The sequence below is a fragment of the Panicum hallii genome, chromosome 8, assembly GCF_002211085.1.
Source record: "Panicum hallii strain FIL2 chromosome 8, PHallii_v3.1, whole genome shotgun sequence".
Taxonomy (NCBI): domain Eukaryota; kingdom Viridiplantae; phylum Streptophyta; class Magnoliopsida; order Poales; family Poaceae; genus Panicum; species Panicum hallii.
The window spans coordinates 7812934-7819095 of record NC_038049.1 but is presented as its reverse complement, the minus strand read 5'-3'; positions in this window follow the sequence as shown (position 1 = coordinate 7819095).

Genomic DNA, 6162 nt, shown 5'->3' with positions numbered 1-6162 from the left:
AGTGCTTGTTGAGATCAGTGTAGTCGACACACATTCTCCATTCATTGTTCTTTTTCTTTACAAGAACGGGATTCGCTACCCACTCTGGATGGATTACTTCTTTAATGAATCCAGCCGCGAGAAGTTTAGCGATCTCCCATTTGATGGCCTCACGCTTATCGTGAGCAAACCTTCACAGGCATTGCTTTTTAGGCGTAGCCTTTGGGTGTACATTCAAAGCATGCTCGATCAACTCCCTGGGCACCCCTGGCATATCCGCTAGTTTCCACGCGAATATGTCTCGGTTAGCCTGAAGGAAATTGACGAGTGCGAGTTCCTATTTGTCACCTAAGCCCGCGCCGATGACAGCGGTCTTAGATGAATCTCGCTCCTGAAGCTGGATCGTCTTGAGGGCCACGTCATCAGTCGACTGGATGCTCGACTTGCTGGCCTTCTTGGAGGGAATCTCCAGCCCAGACTGGGAAAGCTGCTGCGCGGCCGTGAGTACTTCTCCGAAGCATCTGGCATGCGAGTAGTCGAAGCGTACTGGATCGCCTCCTGATTGCAGTCGTACGACTTCTTCAAGTCGCCACGGAGGGTGAGTACTCCACTGAGTCCTGGCATCTTAAGAAGCAGATAGACGTAATGCGGCACTGCCATGAATTTGGTGAGTGCAGGACAACCCAATATTGCATGGTAAGAAGATTCGAAGTTAGCTACTTCAAATTTGATGAACTCAGTACGATAGTTCTCCCGCGTGCTGCGTTACCTGGAACGATGCCGTAAAAGGGGGACTTGCTGGGAACCAACATGTCCTTGAAGTCCAGGCCCATTTTCTTTAGAGTGCTGACGAAGATGAGATTGAGCCCGCTCCCGCCATCGATAAGGACCTTGGTGAGCTTGACCTCCACCACCACAGGATCCAGGACCAAGGGGAACTTACCGGGCTCCAAAAAGCTCGTCCACTGGTCGTCGCGAGAGAACGAAATGGGGACATCCGACCAACGGAGTGGTCATGGTACCACTGGCTCGATAGACAAAATCTCCCGGAGAAGCAGCTTCTGGTCCCGCCTGGAATAAAAATCCTCATCTCCCCGGAAGATGACGTTGATGACCTTCGAAGCGTCTTGAAATTTCAGGTTGCGCCCATGGTCCTCTTCATCGTCGTCCTCGGGTTCTTTGTCCGCAGGCTTCTTGTTCTTCTTTCCACCGTCGGAGTTGCTGAACGTCCTCCGAAGGTTGTAGCAGTCAATGGCGGCATGATTGGCACCTGGATGCCACGGGCACTTCTTCTGCAGGAGCTTCTCAAACTCCTCCTGCATCGTTGACTTCTTGCCCCACGAAGGACGATCGATAGCCGCTATGACATCATCTGGCTTTCGTTTTTAGGGTGGACCCGAAAGGTCCCGCTGGCCTTTGTCATTGCGGTTGTCGTTTGAGCGCCGCAGATTGCTATATTGACGCCGCGGGAACCGCTCCCGCATCTTCTCCTCCTGTTCGGACCAATCGTGCATCATATCATGAAGGCCCGCAATAGTCTTCGGCCTGTTCCGCCCGAAATCCCTGTAGATGCCTGGGTCGGTGATGCCGTTGTAGAAACAATCGATGATGTCATCCTCCGAGATGTTGGCGATGGTGGCGTGGATGTCGAAGAAACGACGTGTGTAGGACCGCAGAAGCTCATTACGTTCCTGCTTACACTGAGCAAGATCGTGACGAGTACCTGCACGAGCAATCGCTCCCTGGAAGTTGTCGATGAAGACCTTCTTGAGGCGCTCCCAGGAGTCGATTGAGTTGTTGCTGAGACTTTCCAACCAAGTGAGCGGCGCAGGGTCCAAAGCCATCGGGAAGTAGACGACTTTGGTGATATTCGATCCCCCTGCGACCTCAATGGCTGTGGAGTAGCAACGGAGCCACTGCTGAGGAGCTTGCTTGCCGTCGTACTTGGTGATGCCGATCGGTTTGAAGCCCTCTGGATACTTGTAGCTGCTGAAACATGATGAAAAAGCAGGGAATCGGTCACTACAGTCAGTACCTTCAGTTTCAACTTCTTCGTGGACCTTGCACTTTGAGAAGATCACGGTCCGCGCATCGCGACCTTCATTGATGTGCTGGCGCAAGTCCTCTGGAGGAAGTCGATGATTGGCCTGCCGCGTATGACCCTCTTGTGGTGGTTGCTGCCTCCCGCCAGGGGCCTGGCTCCCGCGAGCGTTGTCGTTGCTGAGCTGGTGTCGAAGACGACCGCCAGCCGTTCGGCTGTGAGCCTGACTCCGACTCTCACCCACGCTCTTCTTCCTCATGGTGGATGCCGGGTTGTGCTGATGCAGCTGGATCCAATCCCTCTGCGCGTAAAGGAGTGCTTGACGCACTTCCAGATCATGACTGCGCTCAAGGATGGCCATTACCCTGGCGATGTTGGCCACCGGAGTCCTGAAACCCCGTTCGCTTACGGCGGCGAACTCAGGATCAAGCTCGCGATTCATAGATCGCCTACGCTCGTTGGCCCTCCTCCGCCGGACTGTGCGGGCCCTGTTCCTGGCCCTCCACGCCTCACGATCGGCGTCGTTCTCGTCGCCGGCGTTGGCCGTGATCTCATCTTCAGAGACCACTTCAAAGTTGACGATGGGTAGATCCCTGATAAGGACATCAACTACAACATGAGTACGTCTACGCCAGCAGCACCTTTTCCAGTGACACCAGATGCTCCTCCACCCCAGGCGCCACCTCCTTCTGGGCCAATCACTCGGGCCCGTGCAAGAGAACTGAACTTCGTCATGCTACTGAAGAACGAAGGCCCAGAAGAATAGATGCTGGCCCAACAGAGGCCCTTGCGTGGGCGCCTAGGGCTGACCACCACTAGGGGCTGCGCCCCCTCTCTGGCCGCCCCTTTCCTAGGGTTGCGCCCCTGTCTTCCTCTATTTAGATAGAGGCATCATTGCTTTCCAGACTTGAGTTTTGTTTTACATCTAGCTTTAGCTACTCTCGAACACGCGCAAATACGCGCTGTCCTCGTGAGATTCAGAACTCCACCTTCGAGTGATATTGTGATTGCTCGCATCTTTTTCTTGTTCGTTCTTCGATTGCGTGCAGGAAACGATCTTCGTGATCAGGCTGATCTTGCATCAACAAGGTCGGTAACCACAGGAAGTTGGTTCAGCGATTGCATTGGTGCTTTGGGCTCACTCGTCGTAGTCGGATCGTGAGGGTCATCTTCCACCAGATCAAAATTATCTCCACTCACCGAAAGATTGGGCACTCCGACTCTATCAAGTGGTATCAGCTTTCCAGGTTGATCGGTGAGTTTCTTGAGTATTTTTTTTCCCTTCCTACAGTCCACAAAAACCAAAAAAAAATTTATTTTCAGGTTAGATCTTGTCCCAGCAACCTTTTTAGCCTCGCGCATTCTTTCAATACTTTGCGTTGTTGAATTTGTGTGCTGTACACTTCAATTGTTGCTGGTTACTTGTGTTTTTGTTTTCTCATTGCCTTGTTCATGTCGCTTTACACCTAGTGCGCCGCCCTTCCATCTTGCTGCTCGCCTTCCTTTTTGCCGTAGCGCCGCCGGCCCTGTTCATCCTCCCGCACGCCTGTGTGAAAGGACAGTCAAAAAAAAAGGAAAGAAAGCAATCGAAAAAAGGAAAGTCAAAAAAAAAGAGGAACAGGAAAGGAGTCCGGGCAGAGGACGGCCGCAAATCCCCCTTACACGTGTCGGGGCCGATTCAGACTCGATCGCCCCTTCCCTCCACCCCACCTCCACAACGCACCGTGACCGACTCGGTCACCTGCGCAGGTCACATCCCCCCCCCCTTATCCACGCCGTGCCAGTTTTTCATATCCGTATCTCTCTTTCTTGGTACCATATTCTGAGGTTCGCCTTACTCCGGAATACCCCTGTATTTTCGAAAAAAGTGTGTGCCGTAACTTGCTGTTTTAGATCCTCTGTGTTCATATTATCAGTTTTGAGGACTCCTGGCAAAAAAAAAAGAACAGAAACGCAGAAACAAAAAAGGGGGAAACCGAAAGGAGGTTACCTTCATTTGGGCGTATTCCGCAGGACGTCCAGGTTCCTTGTTTTCTCTATTGTGTTTTTCCTTTACCCCCCATACCCTTGCTCAACTTTTGCACTTTGTTTCCAGCAGCTTTGATTACGTGTTTGGCACTATAATTCAACCTTGCATTATTGTTTGATTGCGCTAACCCTTGAATTGAGTGTAGCCTACCCAGAACTCCACATAGTTCTACGACGAGCAGACTTTGTTTCTGCAGGCAATCGCTCCTCCAATCTTTCACCGGTTCTACCTGTTGGTTGCAGATCACCCCAGTGTGCTTGGTAAGAACGGATAAGAATTTGATAATAGCACTACTGTGAGCGCCTTGTGAGCCGTTACACCCTTGTTGTCGTAGGCTTTGTTTTTGTGTTTGCGCTAACTATGGCAGGAGACGAAGGCACAGCGGATGAACAGCTGCAGGACATGCGGACACGAGTTGACGGACTTGCTGCGGACATCAAGACGATGCATGAACGGCTTGACTCGATGATCACGTCATCGACCGAGAGGTTCGATCAGCTCGACCTCGCTCAGACGGCCGCTAGGACCACGCTCGACACCATCGTGGCACGGCTAGACGCATTGAACACAACAATCACGGAGTTGCAGCAGGATTATGGCGGTGACACGGAGCCGGAAGAGGGAGCTCGCCGCGGTCGTGCCCGCCGTGTGGTACGTCATCAACATAATGACCCATTTGCTAAGATTAAATTTAAAATTCCATCTTTTAATGGCAAATATGATCCTGCTACATATCTTGATTGGGAACTAGAGGTCGACCAGAAATTTTCATGCCATGATATTCCCGCTAGTTCTCAAGTTAAAGCTGCTATTAGTGAATTTACTGATTTTGCTTTAATTTGGTGGCGTGAATATAAGCAAAAACATCCCCCTCCCACCACTTGGACTCAATTAAAAGCTGCCATGCGACACAGATTTGTCCCTTCATATTATGCACGAGATTTGCTTGAAAAATGCAGTGCTTTCGACAAGGTCAACAATCTGTTGAGGATTACTATCAGGAGCTACAAAAAGGTATGATTCGTTGTGGTTTGTTTGAGACAGATGACGCTGCTATGGCACGTTTTCGCGGTGGTTTGAACCGTGAAATTCAGGACATACTTGATTATAAGGAATATAATGATATGACCACATTGTTTGCATATGCTTGCAAAGCTGAACGTGAAGTGCAGGGTCGCTGCTCGAAGACATTTTCTAACTCTTTTGCAGGAAGAAGCCCGGCAACCAGCTCAGCGCCTGCCCTGCATGCGCCATCCACGACCAACACTACACCGCGCGAGAGGCCGGCCAAACCTGCAGCACCCCCGTCCACAGGCGCTGCTCCTTCCACAGGACGTACACGGGATATTTAGTGCCATCGTTGCAAAGGATTTGGGCACATGATTCGGGACTGCCCAAACAAGTGCACCTTGCTCATACGTGACAATGGTGAGTACTCGTCCGCTAGTGATTCCGAGGACACTCATCATACTATGCTTGCCACTGACCATGCAGCTAAGGTTGAGGTACATGTCAACTCGGGCGACGCCGATAGGTATGAAAGTCTTGTTGCGCAGCGTGTTCTTAGTACACAGGTCGTCCCGCCCGAGAAGAATCAGCGACACACTCTGTTCCATACAAAGGGCGTTGTGCAGGAGCGGTCGATTCGCATCATCATCGGCAGCGGCAGCTGCAACAACTTGGCGAGTACCGTGCTGGTCGAGAAGTTGTCATTACCCACTCGTAAGCATCCGAATCCATATCACATTTAGTGGCTTAATGATGGTGGAAAAATTAGAGTAACACGGTCAGTGCGTGTCCCTTTCTCCATGGGTGCTTATTCTAATTTTGTCGATTGTGATGTTATTCCCATGGAAGCATGCTCTTTGTTGCTTGGTAGACCTTGGCAATATGATACTGATAGCTTGCATCATGGTCGTTCGAATCATTATTCTTTCATGTTTAAGGGTCAGAAAATAATTATACATCCAATGACACCTGAACAAATTGTTAAAGATGATCTTGCTCGAGCTGCTAGGAATGCTAAACAACTTGAACCATCACCATCGAATTCTAATTCTGAAATCAAGTTGAATGCTCCTGTTTTAATTGCTCAACGTGCTGATTTTGATGA